Source organism: Tupaia chinensis, unplaced genomic scaffold (assembly GCF_000334495.1).
Source record: "Tupaia chinensis unplaced genomic scaffold, TupChi_1.0 Scaffold000057_1, whole genome shotgun sequence".
In the NCBI taxonomy this organism is placed as follows: Eukaryota; Metazoa; Chordata; class Mammalia; order Scandentia; family Tupaiidae; genus Tupaia; species Tupaia belangeri.
The window spans coordinates 5,024,105-5,051,537 of record NW_006159515.1 but is presented as its reverse complement, the minus strand read 5'-3'; the positions used below and the strand labels follow the sequence as shown (position 1 = coordinate 5,051,537).

General features: G+C 45.2%; 1 pseudogene; it reads left to right on the top strand.

The window, feature by feature from the left end:
• LOC114009935 (60S ribosomal protein L6 pseudogene) overlaps positions 1 to 8,745 on the top strand; it is a 22,740-nt pseudogene extending 13,995 nt beyond the window's left edge.
• The last annotated feature ends 18,688 nt before the right edge of the window (positions 8,746 to 27,433 follow it).

The window sequence follows — 27,433 nt, the reverse complement described above, 5'->3', positions numbered from 1 at the left end:
ATTTTAAGAGATTTTCGTTATAGGGCGTGTGTGCTTGCCGGAGAGACAGAAAGCGAGAAATCACCCCCACCTTCCCCAGGGGTATGGCCACACTGTAATCCCTTCTCCTCCACTCTGCTCACAGGATTTTAAGCATCCATGCGCACATACCCAATATGAGTTTAAAGCTGCCAGGTCCAGCACTTGAACCATGGTTGACCAAACAGGAGCCCAGTGCCTTCACCACTGTATGCCATCCATTGGTCCGCCCATTTCTTTTTCTTTTCTTTCTTTCTTTCTTTCTTTTTCTTTTTCTTTTTTTTGAGAGGTTTTTGCTATAGGGCACGTACACTCACCAGAAAGACAGAGAGAGACAGAGAGACAGAAAGCGAGGAATCACCCCCCCATGGGGGATGGCCACACCACAATCCCTTTTCCATTCTCCTCTGGGGATCTTGGGCACACACAAACGGGTGCCTGGTGTGAGTTTAAGCTACCGGGTCCAGAACTCAAACCGTGTTGACTACATGGGAATTCAGCAACATAACCATTATACCAACTGCTGGTTCCCGCCCCCCTTTTTTTTCCTGCCCATTTGTTTTTATTTTTTTAAAAATACTATTTTATTTTACTTTATTTATTTTAATTTGACCAGAGAGAGAGAGAAAGCTGCCAGGTCCGGGACTCGAACCACAGTCAGCCATATGGGAGTCCAGCACCCTTAATGACCATGCCACCTGCTGGGCCCCTCCATGTTTCTTAAAACTGAATGTTTTCAAGGTTCACCTGTGTTGTAGCATGAGTCAGTACTTCATTCCTTTTTATGGCTGAACAGAATTCTGTTGTGTGACTGTACCACATTTTACTTACCCATTGAGCAGCTGCTGGAAATTTGAATTGTTTGTACTTTTTAACTATTATGTATAATACTTCTAAGTTTTTATATGGACGTATCTTTTCTGGGGTTAGATTTGTACTTTCTTGATAATACTCCCAAATATCCTATGTCAACATTGCTGTCATTTCAGGACTACTGGTCAAAAAAATGAGATAAAGGTGCCAGGCAGGTGGTGTGGTGGTTAAGAGTGCTAGACTCCCACATGGCTGACTACAGTTCGAGTCCTGGGCCTGGCAGCTTGCTTTCTCACTTTCTGTCTCTGTCTCTCTCTCTCTCTCTCACTCTGTCCCTCTCTGATCAAATTAAAATAAATTAATTAATTAATTAAATTAAATTAAATTAAATAGTTCTTAAAAAAAAAAAAAAACAACAGAGGGTCTGGCAGGTGGAATGGTGGTTAAGGGCACTGGATTCCCACCTGGCCAACCATGGTTTGAGTCCTGGACCTGGTAGCTTACTTTCTCACTTTCCCTCTCTCTCTCTCTCTCACTCACTCTGTCTCTCTCTGGTCAAATTAAAATAAGTCAATAAATAACTAAAGTTAAATAAAATCATTCTTTTTTAAAAATGAGGTAAAATTGAAAAGCAGGCCTGCGAGCAGTTTTCCCCTTTTCTTTCTCACTCAGGTCCCTCGCCTCCTAGTACTGTTTTCGTTGTGGCTACTGTCTAGGATCGACTCCAGGGCTGAATGGCCGTTTTTCTCTTCCCTGGTTCTGGAGACAGTGCAATCGTAAGTCCTATCGAAAAGGGAAGAGAGCGAGAAAGAAAACCCACCTGCACTGGCTTACAGCAAAGGCCAGGTTATTTCCGAATACAGGCTATTGTTTACTTTCAGCCACATGAAAGTAGATTTTCTCACAGCCTCTCTGAAGGACAGATGCCAGAAAAGGCAGCCAAGTACATTGACTTTGAGAAGGGGGAAAAAAAAAAGCCTTGTAATTGCCTGTCAGTCCTCCGACTCACTTCTGGGGAGTACCAATTAAAGATCACAAACGGGGCTTTTTCAGTGGAAGGAGGGTTGTTGTTGGTGGTGGTGGTTTTTTATCAAATATGAGTGCACGTGTGTCCATGCCGTGTGTGCATGTCTTTTTTAATCAAATATGAGTGCACGTGTGTCCATGCCATGCGTGCATGTGTGTATGTGTGTTTTAAACGTTTCCATAATGAGTTCCCAAGTGCTTTTTTGGCTGTGGTTATTAAAGCTTGTGTGTTTGCGATTTATTTGGCAAAATGCCTTTTGCGAAGAAAGGATATAGTGTTCTCTTGGTTCTTTGCCCACAGTAATTTTAGAGAAGTCTGTGACTGTATTTAGTTCATGTCATTCATTGGAGGCAAGTCCCTGTAATTACATTTGATCACAATCAGTTTACAGTTGTTTTATCATGTTTTCATGCTGGATATCTACTCAGACATCACAGCACAGCTTAATGGCTACTGTTTTATTTGTGCATAAAATGTTTTACAGCCTCTTTTTTGCAGTCCACATCAGGTTTCAATCATCACTGCTGCATAGGGAGAGGAAAATGATGGATAAAGAACTATCAAAAATCCTAGACTACATAAAATTTTATTTCAGGTCACCTTGCCATAAAAGATATTGAATGTATTTTGTGGGCTTTTTTTTTCTCCCAACATGTTAACCATTGAAGAAGGGTTGCAGTATTTGGAGGAAACCATATGAAACGTGGAACTGAGTTCACCTGAGATGGTTCACATGTGCTTGTGTTTTCCTTTGGAAACGTGCCTCCCAGTATTTAGAGTGGCCCTGGGTCATACAGAGGAAAAGGCAGCAGCATAGTGATATTTCTCGAGTTACAAAGCGGGTTATCTTCTCCACGGTAAGGCTAAGCATGTCGTTGTTTTAGAGGTCCCGCTGGCAGGTCTGCACTGCTGCAGGGTTACCTTACGGATGTTGTTTAGGGTTACCGAACGCTGGAGGGTCTCAGGTATGGAACGGTCCCTGATTGGCTAGATGGGCAAGCCTTGGTTCACCAGTGAACAGGGTTGGGGGGGGGGATTCACCTTCCAAGCGTCAGTTCTCACCATGCCTTATTTTCCCCAAAAGGGTGATCCCAAGCTCTTCTGAAAACTGCACTTGGTCTCTGTGTTCGAGTCTACATTGTTGAAGTAGACCAACAAAGTGTAATTAATGGGAAACTTTGACATCCAGCTGAGAAAATTAGTTTGCATCAAAAAAGGCAAGATAGAGGATTAAAGAAATTTTAGTCCTAATCTAATTAACACCAATTAAAAGATGCAGATGAATTTACACCAGCAAATTGTTAATTATGCGCCAATTTGTCTTTTCTGCAACCAAACCAAAATCAGGAAGGTATTATTATCTTTTTTGTTTGAGGAGACTTACATAGTGGGATTGTTACAATCATCTTTTGTAGAATTAAAGAAGAGGTAGGCGGTGAGAGTCAGGGTGACATAGTAAACCTTCCTGATGTTTTCATTGATTTGGACTGTTTGAAGACGGAAAGCGCAGGATAATTCTCTTCGCATTCATTCACTTGCCAGACGTCCATTGAGGACCTGGTATGTGCTGGACACTTGCTCCGTGTGACGAGAAACTGACCAGTTACGTAACCATTGTTATTTTCCGACTCATGAAAGTTTAAGTTGTTTGTATTCTTATATGCTGTTCTTTAGAAAAGAGCCTTTTGACCAAGACCTTACAGCTAATGATACTCTGGGTACATGCTATAAAAGGAAAATTTATTAGTTTGCTATAGAGTATGTGAGCCACTGGAGAGAGACCGAGGATGGGGAAGAGTGAGAAATCTTCCCCGAGGGAGGCTGGCCACACTGCAATCCTCTCTTCTCCATTCTCCTCTCAGGATTTGGGGGACACATGCACATGCGCCCGGCACGCTTTTTCAGCTGCCAGGCCCAGGACTTGAACTGTGTGGCCACCCATGTGGGATCCAGTCACCTTAACCCTCATGTCACCATCTGGCCCCTCAGCACTCCTCTTTAACAACATAACCTAACCTCTTAGGGTATTTAGACAAAGCCTTCCTCTCTTGACAGATCTTTGTTTCTGTTTACCGTCATCACTCAGCGGTCTCCTGTTCTGGAACTTTCTTTTTCCCTTGTGATTCACTCTCACAGTTCCTCAGCTGGTGATCTGAGTATAATCGTGTGGGGGTGGTGAAGCCCAGACCCATTAAATCTGTAAATGACACGTCTGTCCACATGTCATGTAGTGAGTAACCACAGTTCACTTTATAGAAACTTACTTCTGTACCCAAAACGGGCCGGGGATGATGGGAGGGAAATGTCTGGGAGAAATGGGAAGAAAGTATTTGTATGGATTCCTCCTGCCATTAGTTACACAGGAAGTTCCACAGCTGCCCTCAGATTTCTAGGTGCATATTATTAAACATCATTCGGGGGCCTCCAGGTGGCATGGTGGTTAAAGGCCCTGGACTCCCACATGACAGACCGTGGTTTGAATCCCGGACCTGATGGCTGGCTTTCTCACTTTCTCTCTCGCATGCTCTCTCTCTCCCTCTCTGGTCGAATGAAAATAAATAAATTGATAAGTAAAGTTAAGTAAAATAATTCTTTAAAGAAAATCATTCAGAGAAAATGGGCAGCTAGCTCGTGGTGCGAGAAACAACACCCTAAAAAGCTGTGTGTGTTGCTGTATAGCACGTATACTTCGACATCAAAGAATAGTAAATGATTTGGGTTTTTTTCCCTTTGTTCTTAGTTTTTGCTATATAGGGTGTGTGTGCTCTCCAGAGAGAGAGAGAGAGAGAGAGAGAGGGAAAGTGAGAAACCACTTTCCAGGGTGTGCTGGAAACTTGCTGGACCACTTGGGCTGAAAACAAACGGACTGATGTTCTTGTGGGCAATGCCAGTTTGAGGTCGGCCCACCGATGGGGGAATCTCAATATGGAATGTCCAGGACAGCAAATGGAAGATGTTCTGTTCTTTTTAAAATTTTTTTTCAGAATTATTTTATTAAACTTTATCCATTTCTTTCTTTTCTTTTTTTTTTTTTTTATTTGACTAGAGAGGGACAGAGTGAGGGAGAGAAAGTGAGAAAGCAAGCTGCCAGGTTTGGGATTCAAACCATGGTTGTCCATGTGGGAATCCAGAGCCCTTAACCACTATGCCACCTGCCAGCACCCCCCCTTTTTTTTTAAGAGAGATTTTTTAAATTTTCTTTTTTCTCTCGTTTTTTTTAAAATTTATTTTAATTTCACTAGAGAGGGACAGAGAGAGAGAGAGAAAGTAAGAAAGCAAGCCGCCAGGTCCAGGCCATGTGGGAGTCCAGCGCCCATAACCACCATGCTACCTGCTGGCCCCTCTTTTTTTTTTTTTTTTAAGAATTATTTTATTAAACTTTTATTTATTTATTTGTTTATTTATCTTAATTTAACCAGCAAGCTGCCAGGTCCGGGACTCAAAAACCATGGTTGACCATGTGGGAGTCCAGCACCCGTAACCGCCACCTGCCAGCCCCTAAGAGAGAGATTTTTGCTATAGGGTGCATGCGCTCACTGGAGAAACAGAGAAAGTGATAAATCACCCCCCAGGGAAATGGTCATGCTGTGATCCCTTCTCCTCCATTCTCCTCTCGGAATTTTGGGCACATACACACATATGCCCAGCATGAGTGTCAAGCCGCCGAGTCTGGGACTTGAAACGTGGTCAGCCATGTGAGAGTCCAGACCCTTACCCACTACACCACCCACTGGCCCCCGGAAAGCATTCCTTACAAGCACCTTCCTCCACACCTTTACAAGATAACAGTGGATGTCCATCTTCGACACCTAGAGCACCCTTCGTGCTTCTTGTGGTCATGCTGGCGGGTGCTGTGCAGTGTGGTGCACCCGTCCCCAGAAACCCTCCACTCCCCTTGGCTAGATCCCACTGTTGGTGTTTCGTGTGGTAAGAGAGAAGCCTGACGAGGTGGCTTCAGTCGGGTTCGGATAGTCAGTGCTGAGTGGTCCTCCTGTTGTGTTGAAGTGAAGGAGCGATACCGAATGTTTCATGAGGCCTCCAGAATACTTGACAAGGTCTCCGCAGTGCACAGGTCAAACCTCCTGCCCCTTCTGCAAACCCAGAGTTTGTCACCCTTAGTAAGAAGCCCATTTGTTTTCTGCCTAAGTAAGACCTTGAATCTGTAATGTGCTCTAATTAGGAACCGGCCTCTTGGGTAGAGCAGGGGTTCCGCGTGTGTTCTCTGTTCTCTTGCGGCCTGCCTCTGGGATATTTACGCTTCACATGGAGCCCTCTGGCGAGCAGCACAGACATGGGTGGCTGCCAAAACTACGGGTCCACCAGCAGGTGGCGTAGAAGTTAAGGCAGCTGGATCCCACGTGGCCAACTGAATGGGTCGAATCCCAGACCCAGCGTCTTGAAAGACACACCAGGCACATGTGTGTGCATGCCCCAGATCCCAAGAGGAGGATAGAGGAGAAAGGATTGCAGTGTGGTCATCCCCCTTGGAGGTCTATTTCTCCCTTTCCCTCTCTCTCTCTTTCTCTCTGGCTAGTGCACGTTCCCTATAGCAAAACTAAAACAAAGAAAACAAAACTACGGGGTCAGTCGCTGGCCTTACTGCAGACCCCTTGGGTGTCTCTCACTAGCCTAAATCTTTCCTTAGTCACATTATTGTCAGGCTTGGACCAAGCAAACTGCCCAGTTGATATGCAGCACATTTTTCATGATGGTTTACTGAGGCCTATCCTATATGCTGTCTTCAACTCATGAAAGGAGAAAGAGAGCCTATGTTGTTCTTAATGTTTTATTGTTTCCTTTGTGATTATTTTGGACCAGAGCCATGACATCAGAAGAATATTACTTAAAAAAATATTTATTCGTTTATTTAATCCCATTTGCTATTATCGTTATTATTATTATTATTTTATTTGATCAGAGAGAGGGAGAGAAAGGGAAAGTGAGAAAGCAAGCTGCCAGGTCCAGGACTCGAACCATGGTTGGCCATGTGGGAGTCCAGCACCTTTAACCACCAAGCCACCTGCCAGCCCTGACATCAGAAGATTATAGAGTCATTTGCCTATCTATAAACAAAGTCCTCAAGAAGAAGGTAGTATTATAATTTGCTGTGCCTAAAGAGGCATGACCGTTAAATGCCGTGAGAGATTGTGGCTTAGATCTTGGGCCAGGAAAACATAGATGTGAAGCCCATTATTGGGACAGTTGGTTAAATTCAAATAAGGCCTGGAGAACTGATAGTGGCATCATATCAGTGCCACATTTCCTTATTATTTTTTTAAGGCTTTTGCCATAGGGCACATGTCACTAGAGAGAGCGAGAAACAGTGGAAGGGAAAGTGAGAGATCATACCCCAAGGGGGACGGCCATGCCACAATCACTTCTCCTCCATTCTCTTCCCAGGGTTTTAGGCACACGCACACACACAGCTGGCGTAATCCTCAAACTGCCAGGTCCAGGACTTGAACTGTGGTTGGCTATGTGGGAGTCTAGCACCTTAACTATCGTGCCACTTGCTGGCCCCTATTTCCTGATTTTGAATGTTGTAGTCCAGTTGAGTAGGAGAGTGTTTTTGAATTGGGGAATTATATAGGAGTAAGGGGACACAATCAATTTACAAAATGGCTTGGAAAAAAATTATATATGTATAATATATAAACAAATAGGGGCCAGCAGATGGCATGGTGGTTAAGGTGCTGGACACTCCTGTATGGTCAACCACGATTCAAGTCCCGGACCTGGTGGCTTGCTTTCTTGCTTTCCCTCTCTCTCTTTCTCTGTGTGTGTCTCTCTGGTCAAATTAAAATAAATGAATGAATACATAAAATTAATAAACAATTCTTAAAAATATATATTGAGAAATCTGTGCATATTTTTTGTATTAAGTGTGTATATATGGAAAGAGAGAGGAGGAGAGAGAGGGGGGAAAGAGATACAAAGAGAGGCTGCAGACCGATAAAGCGAATGTTGCAAAAGGTTCATGTGTACAGTTGGTGAATCTGTATAAAGAGTATTCACTTTTCCCACTATAAGAGAAGGCAGGTGAAAAAGCTGCAAAGCAAGATACCAAGGAGGAGAAACCTGAAGCCAAGAAGGCTGATGCCAGTAGCAAAGTTAAAAAGGGTGACCCCATAGCTAAAACCCCAAGAAGGGGAAGCCCCATTGCAGCTGAAACCCCGTCCTAGTCTGGTCATCGGCAGATACTCCTGGTCTGCATGGATTCCAGAAAGGCCGTGTACAAGAGGAAGCACTCGGCCACTAAATCCAGGATCAAAAAGAAAAAGGAGAAGGTTCTTGCGACTGTCACAAAACCAGTTGGTGGAGACAAGAGTGGTGGTACCCGGGTGGTTAAACACACAAAATGCCGAGGGCTTATCCTACTGAAGATGTGCCTTGAAAGCTGTTGAGCCACAGCAGAAAACCCTTCAGTCAGCCTGTGAGAAAGCTGTGAGTCAGCATCACTCCTGGGACCATCTGATCATCCTCACTGGACGCCACTGAGGCAAGAGTGGTTTTCCTGAAGCAGCTGAGCAGTGGTTTGCTACTTGTGACTGGACCGCTGGTTCTCCATCAAGTTCCACTGCGTAGATCACACCAGAAATTTGCCATTGCCACCTCCACGACAATTGATATCAGCAAAGTAAAAATCCCAAAGCACCTTACCGACGCTTACTTCAAGGAGAAGAAACTGCGGAAGCCCAGACACCAGGAGGTGAGATCTTCCACACAGAGAAGGAGAATACGAGATTTCAGAGTGGCGCAAGATTGATCAGAAAGCTGTGGACGTGCAAATTTTACCAATAATCAAAGCCGTTCCTCAGCTCCAGGGCTACCTGCGATCCGTGTTTGCCCTTACAAATGGAGTTTATCCTCCCAAATTGGTGTTCTAAATTTTTTGTCAAGAATCTAATTAAATAACTGATCATATTGGTTTAAGTCCCAGAGCTGGTGGCTTGCTTTCTCACTTTCCTGCTCTCTCTCTCTGTCCCTCTCTGGTCAAATTAAAATAAGTAAATAAAGTTAAAATAAAATAATTATTAAAAAATAAGGGAGGAGGATGGGACATGACAGAGGGTGGGAGATGGGGAATCAAGGATGGCAAAGCAAAAGGCAAGGTATGCAGGACATAAGAATTGGAAAATTATTTGCTGAGAACATGTATGTTGATGTGCTTGATTGAGCCAATGCACAGTGTATTTTGGGTGGAAAATTCATTTGTGTGTTGTGATGGTGTATAGTGAATTAATGTAGAGAATGAATAAATTAAAAATAAATAAAATGAAAATAAAATAAAATGAAAAAAAAAAAAAAAGGTATTCAGTTGTGGGGCCAGCAGGTGGTGTGGTGGTTAAGGTGTTGGTCTCCTGCATGGCCAAATGCAGTTCAAGCCCCAGACCTGGCAACTTGCTTTCTCTCTCACTGGTGAGTGTACTTGTTCTAGAGCAAATTAAAATAATAGTAAACATAAAATAAATAATTCTTTTGAAAAAAAGTATTCTGTTGTTTTTTTGTGCCATCCTTACATCCTTTTTTGTCAGTTTAAAATTATTTAAAATTGATAAAAATTTTAAATGGAAGCTCGTGAGCCTTCTTGAGCATGATTTTGGAAAGAAGACAGAGATTCTGCTAAACTAAGACTTCTCAAGTCAAGTCTTCTTTTTTTTCTTTTTTGTTTTTGCTGTAGGGTAAAGGTGCTTGCCCAGAGACAGGGAGAGAGAGAGAAAGTGAGAAAGCTCCCCAATAAGAGGAATGACCATGCCACAATCCCTTCTCCTCATTCTCTTCTCAGGATTTTGGGCACACACACATATGCACCTCACATGTTTTGTAAGCCGCCGGGTCTGGGATTCAAACCTGGCATGCGGCCATGTGGAATCCTACCACCTTAACCTCCATGCCATCTGCTGGTCCTAACACCAGTCTTCTTAACCATGCCAGTCAGAAAAGATTCTGGGAATTGGGACCAGCAGTTAGCGTAACGGCTATGTCACTGAACTCCCATGTAGTCAACCATGGTTCGAGCCCCAGACCAGGTGGCTTAAACTCATGCTGGGCGTGTGTGTGTGCATGTGTGCCCAAGATCCCAAGAGGAGAATGGAGGAGAAGGGATTGCGGCCTGGCCATCCCCCCTGGGGGGTGATTTCTCACTTTTTGTCTCTCTGTCTCTGTCTTTCTGGCGAGCACACACGCCCTATAGCAAAAATCTCGCCCCCCCCCAAAAAAAAAAAAAAAGAAAAGAAAAGATTCTAGGAATGAGGCTTGCCAGGGCAGACTGGTTATGTTCAACAGTTTAACGTATTTCTGCGTAAACTACCTACCTGATAACGCAGTGAACCAAATGATCCCCCTGAAATAACAAGATAAATTGCTCCCAAGACCATTTATTCCTCACGTCTACCACACCTCTAAGACCAAGCCATGGGTTTAAGTGAACATTAGAACTGAAGTTCCTGCTATTGGACGTTCCTGCTTGACAGGACTCCACAAAGGCCTTCTTTGAAAAAGAAAACAACCAGCCAATAAAACAGTATTAGAGTACATTATATATGTGACCAATCATTTCATAAAATCTGATGTAAGCCTTCAGGCATAATTGGAGTTCTTAGCAAAATACTTTGGTTTTTAATATTTCTATGACCCTCTAAGGGGGACTTAGCAATTACTCTTAAATTTTCAAAGTGGTGCATGGAGTTTTAGCTGTATGACTTCCATTAAAGCCCATAGGAGTCTTGTTGCTAAAACATCACACGACTCATGAAAATGTGCTCCTTCTGGTGAAATTGTTAGGAGTAATAGGTATGGAAGGGTAGCCCAGCATTTCTGGTACATTTACAGGCTTTCTGCACTTGTGTCAAATTCTATACTTTTATAACAACTCAGTAGTTCTGTAAGAACTGAAAGAAAAAACAAAGTCCATTATGTGTATTCCAAAAAGTGAAGAGTAGAAAAAATATAGAACTGACTAAAAATGTTTAAAAATGTTTTAAATCTTTTAAGAAAATCTAAATGTTTAAAAGTATTTATCATCTTTATTTCAAAATTAATGTATCAGGGGCTGGTAAGTGGTGTGGTGGTAAAGGGCGCTGGACTCCCACGTGGCTGACCACAGTTCTAGTCCCGGACCTGGCAACTTGCTTCTCACTTTCTCTCTCATAATGTCCCTCTCTGGGCAAATTAAAATAAATAAAGTTAAATAAAATAATTATATATATAAAATAAGCAAGCAAACAAAACTTTAAAAGTTACTTCTGGGGGGGCCAGCAGGTTGCCTAGTGGTTAAGGCATTGGACTCTCACATGGTTGACTGGTTCAAGTCTCAGATCCAGTGGCTTGAAACTCACACTGGGCATGTGTGTGTGCATGCTCAAAACCTAAAGAGAAGAATGGAGTAGAAGGGATTGCGGCATGGCCATCCTTCCACCAGGGGAGTGATTTCTCACTTTCCCTCTCGCTGTCTTTGTCTTTCCAGTGAGCACACATGCCATATAGCAAAAACCAAAAGAGAAAAAGGAAAATAAAATGAAAAAGTTCCATCTGGGGACTAGACAGGGTGTGGCAGTGAAATGTGATGCTCTGCAGGACCGACCCAGATTGGAAGGTTCTGGGTTGATATCCAACTTCCCTAAATACCCAGGACCCTTCATGCCCATGATCTGGGGCTCACCAAGATTTGGGGTGAATCACACGCACGCTCGCACACGCCCCCAGCATGAATTTTAAGCCAGCAGATCTGGGACTCAAAATGCAGTCAGCTACACCATGGTTCGTGTCCCGGACCCAGTGGCTTAGAACTCACGCCAGGCCCGTGTGTGTGCATGCCCAAGATCCTGGGAGGAGAATGAAGGAGAAGGGACTGCGGTGTGACCATCCCCCCTGGGGGTTGATTTCTCACTTTCTGTCTCTATGTCTCTCTCTGTCTGGCGAGCGCACGTGCCCTTTAGCAAAAAACCTCTCAAAAAAAAAAAAAAGCCTTAAGTTTTGGACCAGCAGGTGGCATTGCAGTTACATTGCTGGACTCTCACATGACCAACTGCGGTTCAAGTCCCAGACCTGGTGGCTTCAAACTCACGCTGGGTGTGTGTGCATGCATGCCCAGAATCCCAAGAGGAAAATGGAGGAGCAGGGGTGGAAACGCAGCCATCCTCCCTGGTGGGGAATTTCTCACTCTGTCGCTTTGTCTCTCTGTACTGTCCAGTGAGCACATGCACCCCATAGCAAAAAACAAAAACAAAACAAGTCACTAAAATAAAAGAGCTTAAGTTTTGCTTCCCTCACTCTGTTGAGAACCTTTCACATATGACTCTCCTGCCTCTCTGTGGTAAGGCCATTGTTACTTCTATTATACAGGGTGTGGCAGTGAAATGTGATGCTCTGCAGGGCCGACCCAGATTGGAAGGCTCTGAGGAAACGGAGGTTCAGAGACTCCATCTGTCTGGCTCTGGTGCCCCATTATTCTACAATGTGCAGAGAAGATAGTGCGACCGCTTTCAGAGACCCAGTCTTAGCCAGGAAGAGAGTGGGGCCCCTGGGAGGAGACCTTCTTCCCACTCACACCGGACCGATACTCTGAGTCCTTCAAGAGCCTCCGGCTGCTCAGTTTGGGCGCACTCCCAGATCCGCACGGGCCTGGCTGGCGCAAGCACGCAGCTCCTAGCATGCAGCTCAGGGCCTGGGCTCGTGTCAGCTGTACCTCCCTCAGAGCATCTGGTAGCCTTTGCTGGGGACACAGCCAAAGACTTCAGGATACAGCCAGTCCCTCTTAGGGCAGAAATGTCTTTGGAGTTCTGTTTCTACAGTCCTTTGGGGGACAGTGGAGGCCAGGAGCTGGTCTCAGACATAAATAGAATTTAACACGTTCAGAGAGAGCGAGCGAGCGAGCAGAGAGACTCAATGACTGCTTCTTGAGTTAATTATCCTTGGCTTGGTTTCAGTGGTGCAATGTTTTGCTGCAGATTCATTTACCGAGCAGCATTGAATTATCGTTTTATTCATTATTAAATCTCAGGATGATCCTCTAAGCAACTGTTTTCGCCTGAAATCTCTACTAATGTGTGGATTGTAGATTTTAGGAGAGGCTTTAAAAATGGAGACTTTGACGTAGAAACAAGTTTTCAACCTAGCATTGAACTATTGAACAGCAGCAATTGGGAATGAGCGCTGCCACTGATTTAAAGGGTCCCAGCTGGGATCAGAATTAGGGACTGTCTAAATAAGGGATTTTCCAAAGGGCAGGAGAGAATATCAAGGTACAAATGCGAGGAAATAAGTCATTGTTCCTTTAAAAAGCTTAGTAACCTCGATAATGAGAGGCTATGAAATAGTTCCTTTTATAACAGTAACTTCTTAACTTCCCAGCCCTAATAGCTGCAAGGGTCCCTTGCAGAGAGGCCCGGGGCTACACCTGCCTTGCATAGATTAGGGCCCGCTGCAGCTGTCTTCATTTGCAAGACTAAGGTGTAGCTCTGAGTCTCAGCGTGGGGCACTCCTCCTCAATCTCAATAGGCTGGTGTTGCGGATTAAGATGGCCATTGCAAGCCAGGCTCAGAAATTGCGAGATTAGGCAGGTAACTATTTCCTGGGATTTATGTACCACGCCTTACAAGGTACCGAGTGGGAACCCTTTCATACGCCTGCCCTGAACTAGTCGTCCCATCTACAGTCAGCGCAGCTGAGCAGCAGCTGTCTAAACTCTAGTTTGTCCACGGGCCAAGCATGCCCTCGGCAGGCATACACATTGGGGCAGAGCTTGAGAATGGACAGGTCGGACTCTAGATGAGGACAAAAGGGATGCTCTTTGGAGTCAGCCTCAATCGGTGGTCTGGGTACGCTTTTTCCTGTAATGTGCGTTCGTTTCACAGAAAATACAATTAGGATCAGCCTTGTGTGTTCCCTACAGGAAGGAAGTAGTATACTGCTTGTGAATGGCAGGGCTAAATGAGGGAACCATTAAAGGGTTTTTAATAGACTTTGGAACCAAAAGACATAAGGGACGAGAGTTATGTTGCCTTAATTGAAAAATATTTTGCAGTAGGAGGAGACTTAATCACATTTTCATTACATACCTGGTCAGGGACCCGGCTGAATGTTTCTTTAAGCAATTGGGTAAAATGCACATGGCAGACTCGTTAGTTGTGTGAGAACGTGGACATCTCTCCTGCGGGCGCCTGAGGATCAGATACTTGGTTTACTGTGTTGGCTTGAATGTTTCAGTTCTAATTTCGAATGAACTTTACCACCAGACTACTTGATCATGACTAAGCCCAGGAACAATGCAAATGGAATTGCCCCCTGATGGGGAGGAATGGGCCCAGATGGCCCTTAAAAGGTGATAATTAGGAAATATAGCATATCTGAGTAGCTAGAAAGAGAGAAACTTGTTAAAGACAGTCAATCTGTTGGAAGCAATGGTCTTTCCCTTAATTATATGCATTTTCATTTAGAGTTGCTTTAAAGTAAAATTTTCCCAGGAAAATGTTTTATTAGTACCGAAAAACCTAGAAACCACACACAAGTTTTTGTGACTCTGTTTCAAATTATTTTGAAAATTCTTTCCTTCGTACATTTTTTTGCTTTCCAGATCTGTGTAACAGACTTGCTGTGTGTGTTTTAGGGGGCTGTTTTAGGTTATTTTAGCTCTTATGCTAAAACAGTGGGGGAGTGATTAAAAGTGAGAAAAATATTGGTATATATTTGTAAACTGAGCTTTTAAAATTAAAATAGTCGCAGGATCTTCCAGTCTGTGATTTCATATACTTTGTGAGATTGCCTTAAATGTATTACCGTCTGGGCAAGAGGGTAATGTCCAGATTCCTCTCGACTGGATATGTCACTAAAATAATTCTGCATATGACAAGCTGGACTGTTTAAGAATGATATTTTTATCTAAATGAACATATTTGCATTTGCTGATGGTATCACTCATTTGGCTTTCCTTTAGTCAGTTGTTTTTTTCTTTTAGTGTACAAACTTGGCATTCCTATAAGAATAACAAGTGAACTGGGAATGTGAAAGTGGTGACATGAAGAGGGAGGAAAATATGCTCATATGTCTCTTCCAGCTCCTCCATGCAATGGAGGGAGGATGGTGAACGTGGCTGTTCCTGGGAATGAAAGCAGGGTGCGAAAGCTGGAATGGCCAGAAGGCAATATTGCCCTTATTTGAAGACTCAGAAAGTACAATTACGCTGACGCGCTAAATTGCATTATTCCGAGTATTTTGGCAGTCACATTTTGGCAAACCAATTGCCTTCCGAAAATTACTCAACACCATCCTTCATCCTGACAAAAGTCGGTGGTACAGATGCACCTTGAGGACCCAGGCCAAGGTGAAACCTGCATTTTCCAGGTCTGCCCCCTCCGGTTTGGAAGGACTCTTCATAAAAAGCCTCTCAGCCTGCTTGTGGCCCCTTCCATCCTTACCAAGGACCCTCTGGCTGATATGCAGGGTCCCAGGATCCAGTTCTTGGGGCTTCAGGACATGTGCACAGAGAGTCTTCCTCCACTGATCTCTGATAGAGTCTTTGCAGTTTTAACCCTAGTTATTGACAAGTGGATATAGTTGTTCTCTGTTTCAGTCCTCAAAAGCATGCATGCCAAGAAAGAATGGAGAAGTGGGACCAGCAGGTGGTCTGTGGTGGTTAAGGCGCCTGACACTCCCACATGGCTAACCATGGTTCGAGTCCTGGACCTGATGGCTTGCTTTCTCACTCTCTCTCTCTGGTCAAATTAAAGTAGAATTAAAAAAATTAAAAATAAATAATTATTAAAAAGAAAAGAAGAAGAAGAATGGAGAAGCGCCATGCTATCCTCCAGCAAGCTTGGGGGCTGGGAAGGGGGTTTGTCTTGGGGAGTGGGGGAACAGTGCACTACGTGCAGGATGTTTAAACCGTATCCTTGCAATTATTGATAGGTTGTCCCAAATGAAATAATCTGCCTCAAACTTGTCTTGTTATCAGTGAAAAAATTATTTGGCACAGGCGTGCTTAAGGGAACAAGAAGAGAATGTGAGATTGAAAATCATTATTGTCTTTAAATCCATGATTCACAGTAAGGAAGGAGCAAGGTTTTTTTTTAAATTATTATTTATTTAATTTTATTTATTCATTCATTTATTTTAATTTGACCAGAGAGAGAGAGAGAGGGAAAGGGAGAAAGGAAGCCGCCAGGTCCGGGACTCGAACCTTGGTCGGCCATGTGGGAGTATCCAGCACCCTAACCACCATGCCACCTGCTGGTCCCCAGGAGCAAGGTTTAAATCATGTGGTAGGGCCAACAGGTGGCGTGGTCATTAAAGCACTAGACTCCATATGGATGACCATGGTTCAAGCGCTATGACCATGGGTTCAAGTCCTGTACCTGGCAACTTGCTTTCTCAACTTCCTTTCTCTCTCCATCTCTCTCTAGTGAGTACATGGCCATATAACAAACTCAAATTATTTTATTTTATTTTTTTTGGGGGGGGAGGTTTTCACTATAGGGCGCGTGCGCTCGCCAGACAGACAGAGACATAGAGACAGAAAGTGAGAAATCACCCCCTGGGGGGATGGTCACGCCACAATCCCTTCTCCTCCATTCTCTTCTTGGGATCTTGGGCACGCATGCACACGTGCCCGGCGTGAGTTTTAAGCCATCGGGTCCAGGACGCGAACCACGGTTGACTACGCGGGAGTCCAGCGACATAGCCATTACGCTAACTGCTGGTTCCCACAAACTCAAATTATAAAAATAAAGTTAAATCATTCTTTTTTTTAAAATCATGTGGCCAGGGCTGGCAGGTGGCGTGATGGTTGGGGGTGCCGGATTCCCACATGGCCAACTGCTGTTTGAGTCCCGGACCTGGCAGTTTGCTTTCTTGCTTTCCCATTCTCTCTCTCTCTCTCTCTGGTCAAATTAAATAATAATAATAATAATAATAATAATGGAATTTAATAAATAAATAAATGATTTTTAAAAACTCATGTGGCCAACCATGCCTATGCATGGAAGAATGATTTTCGAAGATTGTGTGCATTTATCTCAACATGAGTAATTGCAGCTAAGATATAGCATTGGATTTACTAAACAGATACGTTTACTTACTATTACTTTCTTGATGCATCCTGAAAACTTTACAGTTGGATTTTTTTTTTACCCACTCTGGAATAAGCTCTGAAGACAAGTGTAGCATCAACTTTTCTAAGTGTGTTTTAAAAGGCCCTAGATTTGACCAACACCTACCTGATCTTAAAACAATATTTGGAATTTTGCTTAACAGCAAATGTAAAGAACCAAGTTGAAAGCTCTGCATCCTCTTTGGAGGGTTTTATTAATCAGTTCTCTAGACTCAAATCAGTTACATCCTCTGAGAAGTAAATTGTTTTCCATTTGCAAGCTCTGTGGATGAAATTTGCATGTGGCCCCAAAGCTGTCCACATTGTTGTATTAAGTGGTATTTTCTCTCTCTGGAGGGTCACCTGCCTTTCGCCCACCCCCAGTGGGAAGTTTTATCCACTCTTCTTGCTGGAAGGGAGTGCTGGGCCTAGTTGGGTCATTTGGCGCCATCTTCTTTTGATTGTTAAGTCCACGGAAGCCAGCCAGCCGTGCCTGGCGATCCCCTCCAGTGCCTTGGTCGGCCGCGCATTCAGAGCTCTGTGCTGGCCCCATACATGGGATGTTTTTAGTTTCTGCCTTTGCTTTAGGAGCTGATGAAAGGGAACCTAAAACAATAGAAGATTGTCTTTGTGTAGGTTTTTCCCCTCTTCTTGAAGTTTCCCTATTCCAAGCCAGTCACCAACTTCCCAACCTCCAAAGGGATGTGATTTTTTTGTTGTTGTTTTGTTTGACTTTAAGAGTTTTTTATGAAGCAGGCTAGCAGGTGGCGTGGGGGGGTAAGGTGTTGGATCCCACTTGGCGGCTGCGTGGTTTGAGTCTTGAACCTGGCAGCTTAAAAATCATGCTGAGCATGTGTGTGTACCCCAAATCTCAAGAAGAAGGGATTGCGGCATGGCTATCCCCCATTCCCGGATTTCTCTTTCTCCCTGTCTGACACACATACAGGCCCTTATAGTACAAACTAAAAAAAAAAAAAAAAAAAAAAGAGTATTTTAGGAAGCACATTAATACCGCACAGCTTGGCAGACAAGACAGAATTGGGTGAACCCCCACCACTGATCGATGGACTCATCAGTGTTTGGTTCTACTTGTTATGATTTGCGAATGTCCCTGAACAGCTGCCCTTCTGAGGATGTGGGTTTTTAGACAGACCTTCCTGTCATTTATCCAACGCACAAGTCAACTTTTCTGAAAGAATTCATGTCAAACGTACATAGGAAAATCTATCATTTAATGGGGCGGATTCCCTTTCAATACATACTTTCAATTCAACAGGAGAGAGGATCCCATCTATTTTAAAAAATCATTAATCACATACTTCTGACATTTTCCCTTTCAATTTCCTCAGGGGGAAAAAGTTATTTGAATAACAAACAAACAAACAAAAACTCCCTCCTCGCAAATAGCTGTCAGCCTCCTACTTGAACAAAAGCTTTCTCTCACACTGAGACCTACAGTGCTTTGTTTAGTTAGAGGCAGCAGAGTGGTATAGACACTATGCAGAAGGCTCGGGTTAATAAGCACTTTCTGGAGTTGGTGTCTCTCCTGATTAACTCCTGGATTACTTGCTTTGAGTTGCTAACGTGCTTCTGGCCCTCCCCAGAATTTCCATCATGGTAGCCTCAGAAAAAAGCAAAATGCTTAAGTGTTAATTTCTTGTTTCTTTTTCTTTCTTTCTTTCTTTCTTTCTTTCTTTCTTTCTTTCTTTCTTTCTTTCTTTTTAATTTCTTGTTTCTTTGGCCTAAGGAAACTTTCTTTTATTTCTTTTTTCTTTTTCTTTCTCCTTTTTTTTTTTTTTAAGAGATTTTTGCCGGAGGGCACATGCACTCTTCAGAGAGAGACAGAGAGAGAGAAAGTGAGAAGTCTCTGTCCTTCCACAGAGGGGACGGCCACACTGTAATCCCTCTTCTTCAATCTTCTTTGAGCACTCATGCACATGTGCCCAGCATGTTTTTCAAACCTCTAGGTCTGGAGCTTGAACCACAGAATCTAATATGCGGGATCCAGTGCCTTAACCACCACACAACCTGCTGGCCCAAAGCACTTTTTTTTAAAGAGAGATTTTTGCTATAGGGTGTGTGTGCTTGCTGGAGAGACAGAGAAAGGTAGAGAGACAGAAAGCAAGAAATTACCTCCCCCAGAGGAGATAGCCATGCCACAATCCCTTCTCCTCCATTCTTCTCATAGGATCTTGGGCACGCACGCACATATGCCTGGCGTGAGTTTCAAGCCTCCAGGTCCGGGACTCGAACTGTGGTCAGCCACGTGGGAGTCTAGCAACGTAACCATTATACCATGTGCTGGTGCCCAGAACATTTTCTTAATGAATATCTACATTGAGCTCTAGTTGTAAATATTTGTGAATAAGCCGTACAGTCTAATTTTGAGACACGAGTCTTGAATTCAAACCAACTCTCATATAAAAACTCTGAATTTCTTCTGTGGTTAGGGTAGGAGATGGTGGGGGATCAGAGTTGCCTGCCTCTTCTCTCTCTGTCCCTGTTCCCCAAAGGAGCTTTAAGGCTTCAAGTTTAAAGAGCATTTTGTGAAATGAATAGGACCCAGAAGATAGGCTTTCTTGTGGCCATGTGTTAGATTGATCTGTAAGCAATTGTCACTATTTGACCAGTTTTGCCCCCCCCAAAAACAGCACTGGAGTACTAAAACAATTATTGTGTAATCATGCCCCCTGACAAGAAAATGGAGAAATGAGGGCTGGCAGGTGGCATGGTGGTTAACACACTGGACCCCCACATGGCCAACTGCAGTTTGAGCCCCGGACCTGGTGGCTTGCTTTCTTACTTGCCCTCTTCCTCTCTAGTTCTCTCTGGTCAAATTAAATAATAATTTAAAAATTAAATAATTCTTTTTTTTTTGGAGAGGTTTTTGCTATAGGGTACGTGCACTCGCCAGACAGACAGAGAGAGACAGAGAGACCGAAAGCATGAAATCACCCACTAGGGGGGATGACCACGCTGCAATCCCTTCTCCTCCATTCTCCTCTCGGAATCCTGGGCACACACGCACACGCACCTGGCGTGAGTTTTAAGCCACTGGGTCCAGGACGCGAACCACGGTCGACTACATGGGAGTCCAGCGACATAGCCATTACGCTAACTGCTGGTCCCCATTAATTCTTTTTTAAAAACAAAACATGTGGAAATGAGAAAGCTTGAGAATTAGTTGGACAGTAAGTTTCTCAAACACAGTGACGCCCCCCTCCCTCCTTGCCTTCCTCCTCTGCAGTCACCCGGTTAGTTCCTTCAGTGTGCTGCTGGCTCTAGGCTTACAGAGAAAAGGCCCAATCACAGTTCCCCGCAGTTCACAGTGTAAAGGACGAATAAATATGGAGCATCCCACGTAGTGACAGAACAGGGCCCAGGGATGGTCACTCCGGGGACAGTGCTGCTCAGCGCTCCCAGGCCTGGGCACTGGGTCCAGGTCATTTTACTTTCAGAAGGTGGAAACTCCACGTCTGTCCTTCACAGCCAGGATACACGGAAGTGAGCCAAGAACCTGGTGACTGGCTAGACATCTGTGTTCATTCATCTTTCCATTTAAGAAAGTGCTGGGGGGGCCGGCAGGTGGCATGGTTGGACTCCCACGTGGCTGTCCACAGTTCCAGTCTCAGACCTGGCGGCTTGCTTTCTCATCATTTTCTCTCTTTCTCTCACTCTGTCCCTCGCTGGTCAAATTAAAAAATAGAAAAGAAAGAATGAAAGAGAGAGAATGAGGGGGCACTGCTCTGGTGGGATGTCCACACTGTAATCCCTGCTCCTCCATTGGCCTTTTAGGATGTGGGGCACGTACAGTCATATACCTGGCGTGTTTATCAAGCCTCCAGGTCCAGGACTCAAACTGCAATCAGCCCCGTGGGATCCAGCTGCCTGAATCGCCACGCCACCTGTTGGCCCTACCACATTTTGCTAATCCGTACATCCACTGAGGGACATTTGGGTTGTGCCCCTTTTCGGCAGTTACGGATAATGCTGCTCAGAACATGTATGTACATGGTTTTGAACATGCTTTCATTTCTCCTGGATACAAACGTAGGAGCGGAATCGCCAGGTCCTGTGGTAACTCCCATTTTGACGAACAGGGATACGTAGCATTTGTGCCAGTATTACGAAACGACCTATGAAGCAGTTTCTGTTCGTCATCATTAGGTCTGTCTCTTCCACTAGATTTAAAATTTGAGATGGGGGGGGGGTCGGTAGGTGATGTGGTGATTAAGGGCACTGGACTCCCACATGGCTGACCACGGTTTGAGTCCTGGACCTGGTGGCAAGGGTTTCTCACTTCCTCTCTCTTTCTCTGTCCCTCTCTGGTCAAATTTAAATAAATAAACAAACAAACAAACAAGATAAAGTTAAATAAGAATAGTTCTTTTAAGAAACATTTCGAGATAGGGATTGTCCTTGTTCAGCTTTCTAATCCCCACAGACCATCACCAGCAAGGCACATAGTAGGTCCTCAGAGAACTGCTGAGAATGGAACTGACCAGTGCAGTGTCCCCCTGCCCTTGAAATCATCACACACCTGAGACACACGTTCACGTGTGCACATGCGTGTGGGCACGCGGGCACGCACACACACACGCACGCACACACACACACTCCATCTCTGTCTCTCCCCTGTGACAGCTTATCAGGAACAGGAGATGCTCAGTGTTGTCCATCAGGCCTTCCAGCTGGGAGCAGACCCTCCTTATCTACGGCGGCGGGGCCTGCTCCAGGATGCCGGGATTTCCTCAGGCTGCCTCATCCCCCAGCAGCAGTTACATGACCCGTGTTGCTTTATGCAGATACTTTAAGAGAGATTATTTTAAGCACCCCTGAAAGCAAGCGAGGTAGGCCTGTGAAACCCCAGCACCGGGGGCACGCTCCCTGTCTGACACGGCTCAGTGATGACACACACCTACTTTAGGGGGATTTGGAAAGGGAGGCACTGAAATACCTATGCAGGCTTTGACTAGGAGCATTGTGTGGGAGGTTTAAGAAAGATTATTTTAAGACGTTCTCAGAAGGCCTGTGCAGCATCTTTCCGACTTCCTCTGCTCCCTCTCGCTCCGAGCCCATGATGTCTAACATGTACTCCAGGTCGGATTTAAGAGCGGCCTCTGCGGAATCGGCCACCTTTGATGTTACAGCACTGAGGAGGGGAGGGACGGACTGAACAAAAGTCCTAATTGCCCAAATTTACAATAGGTTCTCAGCAGCAGCCCACGCAAAAGAAATGTTAATGCAATAACTGTAAACGGAGAAGCCGAGCAGGATTTCTGGCCACTGCAAGCCTCATCCAGGCCTGGAGCCTCCTTCCTTCATGTGTCAGGCATTTCAGGGTCACCATTTGAAGTCAGTGACCATTTTGTGTGCCCTGCACCCCCTTCCCAAGCCAATGCCTGAGAAGCCCCGTAGAACGACTGGTGTGTGTGGGGGACAATGGCCATCGTTAGGGCTCCAGCCTGAAGCCCGGCAGCACCCAGAGCCCACTGCAGTTGTGAGCGAGCTGTGTGTGTGAGGCTGCAAGCCCAGCGTGCACTCGCCTTGCACAGTCTGCGTGGGGGACCTCCGCAGACACGGCAGATGGTCACGGTGAGACTGAGCACCTCCCAGCCATCAGGGCCACCACTGTAAGTGGCTGCTTTTCACATGTGGGTTCCTGCAGGTTCGTTTGCATTCGGGCTCACACATACCTTTACCTGTGTTGTAACACGTGAGGTGTCTGTCGCCTCCTTGTCCAGATTCCTGGCCTGTCTGGTTTGTTAATTAGCCGAGGAACGCAATCTAAGTGGCAAATTGCTTCCCGAGATCTGTGTACCCCGGTTTCACGCTGGGTGGGGCTCCCTGTAATTAAACACATTATAGGAGGTGTTTTCTTGTGGACCTGCTGTGGACATCAGTACCTCTCCCACTAGGTGGAGAGTTCTGTTCCAGGACTTGGACTTAAATATGAATAACAGGGGGGCTGGCAGGTGGCGTGGTGGTTAAGATGCTGAACTCTCACATGGCTGACCACGGTTTGAGTCCCAGACCTGGTGGCTTGTTTTCCCTCTCTCTTGCTCTGGTCAAATGAAAAAGTAATGATAATAAATAAAATTAAATAAATAATTCTTTAAGAAATATGAATAATGGATATACTTAAAAGGGTTAAATGTGGAGGAGTTTCTCTCCCTTTGGAAGTTGGAAGAACTCCTTGGTAGGAAAATATTTTTTTTTTACTCTTTTAGGGGTAGGAAAATGGCTAAGCATTGTGGAAGGTTGGAGGGCAAAACTGCTGGGTGTGAAGTTGAGACCAGGAGCTGCAGCTGTTGGCAGATTCAGAGTCCTCGGTCTCAGGCTTTTCATGCCTGCAATGGAAAGGACCACATGGCGTGGGTAGGCCACAGTCTTCTCAGAGCTCTAGTACTAATTCCAGAATTCTAACTTTAAAGATGAAGTACCCATATTTAAAAGTTCCTGGGACCAGCAGATGGTGTAGTAGTTACAGTGCTGGACTTCCACATGGACAATGAGGGTTCCAGTCTCAGACCTGGTGGCTTGAACTCATGCAGGGCGCATACGCATGCATGTCCAAGAATCTGGGAGGAGAAGGGATTGTGGCGTGGTCATCCCCCCCACCCTCACCCCAAGAGGTTATTTTTCACTCTCTCTTTCTGGCGAGTGTACATGTCCTAAGGCAAAAACATCTACTAAATAAATAAATAAATAAATGAAAATGAAAGTTCCTGCTATAGTTACAAATGCTACATCTGAAGCTCCTCAGAGCCGGCACATGGAGGAGCAGTGATCAGGGCAATGATTGAGCCCCTTTCTTCTTCAGTTCAGTTTTGTAAATAAGCAAACATCCCAGGTTGAGACCAGCAGTTGGCATAATGGCTATGTCGCTGGACTCCTATGTAGTTGACTGTGGTTCGAGCCCTGAACTTGGCAGCTTAAACTCACGCTGGGTGTGCTTGCGTGCATGCCCAAGATCCTGAGAGGAGAATGGAGGAGAAGGGATTGTGGCGTGACCATCCTCCCGGGGGGGCGATTTCTCGCTTTCTGTCTCTCTCTGTCTTTCTGGTGAGTGCACGCACCCTATAGCAAAAACCTCTCCAAAAATAAAAAGAAAAGAACATATCCCTGGCTAGCCCTGTGACCTGGTAGTTAATGGAGTCAGATCTAAAGTGGCCAACCACATGGTTCAAGATCTGATGGCTTGAAAAACACACTGGGCATGTGTGTCCAAAATCCTGACAGGGTAGAGAAATGTAGAAGGGACTGTGATGTGACCTTGCCCTACTGGGGAATATTTTCTGCCTCTCTTTGGGAGTGTTTACAGCCTCTAGAACATTTAGAAGAAAAGATCCTTATCCATCATTAGGTTCCTGGCTGATATCCTGTAACAAAAGATAGTTTCACAAGAGAAAAGCTGTGCTGACCTGGGGGGGACAGTCGAACAGGTTTCCTGAGTGAAGGAGTGAGAGCCCAGACAAGCGGTGTAGTGTTACAGCACGGAGACGACACCGTGTCTTCAGTGTCGTCTGTTTATTGTGGGCAGCAAGATACAGCACGGAGATGACGCAGTGTTACAACTCTTCAGGGTCACGTCATCTATTGTGAGCAGCACGGAGATGACGCGGTGTCACAGCTCTTCAGGGTCGTCCGGAGACAATGTAGTGTTACAACTCTTCAGGGTCTTCAGGGTCGTCTGGAGACTGTGCAGTGTTTCAGCTCTTCAGGCTCTCCAGGGTCGTCATCGTCTTCCTGGTCGTCTGTGTCGTCTTCCTGGTTGTCTGTGTCGTCTTCCTGGTCATCTGCTGTGGGCCAGGCATCATGGTTATATACAAGCTGGTGGGCCGTGATTGGTTGAATGAAGGATTGTAAAAGGTGGGTTATGATTGGTTGCTTCTGTGGACCAATCATGAAGTGCCAGATTATGCAAATCTGAGGGATTCTAAGCTCACCAATTTGCTATGGGAAGTGGCCAATCAGAGTATGGTTTCGAAGGTCAGGTTTTTTTGAAGGGAACCAATTGTGGCCTTTATGGGAAGTAGCCAATCAGAGTATAGTTCTGAAGGTGAGCCAGTCATGGCCTTTGGCATTGTGTAATTGTTTGCTTTCTGAGAAACCGGGGATATTCGCTGGTGCACAGCCTCCCACAAAAATCATACACAATTATTTCATCTAAGTTTTTTTATTTTTGGGGGGTATACGGTGCATGACAAAGAGAGATAGAAAGCGAGAAATAAGCACCTCCTCAACCCAGGGGTATGTATGATCATACCGCAATCCCTTCTCCTCCAGTCTCCTCTTGGAATTTTAGGTATGTGCTCACGTGCGCCCAGCCTGAGTGTCAGGCCACTGGGTCCAGGACTTGAACTGTGGTCAAATACTTGGGAGTCCAGCACCTTAACCACTACGCCAATACAAGTTTTACATGAATGAGAACCTTCAGAAATGAGGGCCCAAAGACTTGGGACCTGTTTTTACAGACAGTCATGCAGAAGTATGATTGGAAGACAAAAGGCTGTGATCTTCTGGTGAACTGTGGGGACTTGGCAAGGCCCATTTGTTTACTCTTCTTGGTGCCCCTGTGTGACATTTCTTTCCCCTGGAAACAGGGCAGGACACCTGTCACATGAGGATTTTTCTTTCGTACCAACTGCTTGTTGTGACAAGGTGCCACATTTTGGGGGGTATCATATTCTGAACCCTGACAGTAAAAAAAGAATGAAAGAAGTCTTACGAAGTTTTTCTGTTTGTTTGTTTTAGTTTTGGCTGTAGGCCACGTGAGCCTGCCAGAGAGAGACAGAGAGAGAAGATAAGAAATCATCTCTTAGGGGCCGGCAGGTGGCATGGTGGCTAAGGGCGCTGGACTCCCACATGGCCAACCACGGTTCGAGTCCTGGACCTGGTGGCTTGCTTTCTCACTTTCCATTTCTCTTGCTCTCTCTCATTCTGTACCTCTCTGGGCAAATTAAAATAAATAAAATAAAATAAAATAATTATTTAAAAAAAGTCTTCTAAAAAAATAAAGGAATCATCTCCTAGCGGGGATGACCATGTGGCAGTCCCTTCTCTTTCAGTCTCCTTGGGATTTGGGGCACACATGCATACATGCTTGGCGTGATTTTCGGGCTGCCACGTCTGGGACAGAAAATGAAAGCTGGTCATGAGGGATCCAGCGCCTTAACATCCCTGCCACCTACCGACCCACCCTTATGAGGTTTTCGCTGAGAGGCTCAGGGCAGGAATTTAGAGTGGTGGCACCTCCCTCAGGGTGGCTGTACAGCTGGTCTCACCTCCCGTGTGGAGTGGCACGTGCTCCCCCAGCACTTCTTTTGCAGAAAAGGTGCTGCAACTTGCTCCTAGTGAACGTGCAGACAAAGTTACGGGGCACGTAGACGCCTGACAGCAAAACCACGGGACAGAGCATCCATTAATAGGAATTGCTGGCATGGAAAGCCACTACTGAGGCCCCGATATATTTAGGTCACCGGGAAGGTCATGCCGTGTTTTTCTATTTTCGCTATGCAAAAATGCATCCTGCCGTTCTCGACGACCCACTGTAAGACACAGAGTATGTGGTCCAGTCATATCGATCACAGCCTGTCAAGGGGGCCTAGACTTGGGAAAGGAAAAAAGGAAAAGGATGAAAAATGAGAGAGGAAGAACGTATCTGTAGACAGGGCTTCAATCTCTGTTTCCCACGAATGTGCACACGTATATTTTGCAAACTACCGACTCTCTGGACCATATCCTTGCTTTTCATAGCAGAGCTCAGGTTTTTCTCTGCATGTCTGTTGTGAATACTTTCCCAGGCCGTGGACTCCTTCACCCTAATGTCCTCATCTGCCTTTGCTGTCTTACTTTATGTATTTCTTATGAGACAGAAAGAGAGGCTTGTTTGTTTGTTAGGTTTTTACCATAGGGCGCCTGTGCTCGCTGGAGAAAGACAGAGAGAGAGGGAAGGTGAGAAATCAGTCCCTTCTCTCCATGCTCCTCCAGGGATTTTAGGCACAAATGCACATACATCCGGTGTGATTTTCAAGCCACCGGGTCTGGAACTCAAACTGCTATCAGTCATAAGGGAAGCCAGTGCCTGAACCACCATGCTACCTGCTGGCCCCTAAAGAGTGAGTTTTCTGGACAGGATCTTGCTGTCATGATCCTCTGCCAGCCTCCCAGTTAGCTAGGATTGCAGGCATGTGCGAGCATGCCACGCCTGTCCAGGCTGGTCCCCGATTTGAACGTGGCCTCCCCCGTGGCTCCAGTGCGTCGCTGTGGCTGGGCCACTTTATTGCTTATGAGTCTCTGTGGATGTTTCGGGTGTGTGACAATAGGGAACACGTGGAGGACTCCTGAGCTGTGACAGCAACACTCTGGTTTCTTCGTCTGTGCATTGGGTATAATTAAAGCCCGGAAGGGCAGTTACCACGCCGTGTGCACAAGGCGTAGTGTTGTTTGCAATTTTGTTTGACCCGCCGTGTCCCCAGCTTTTGACT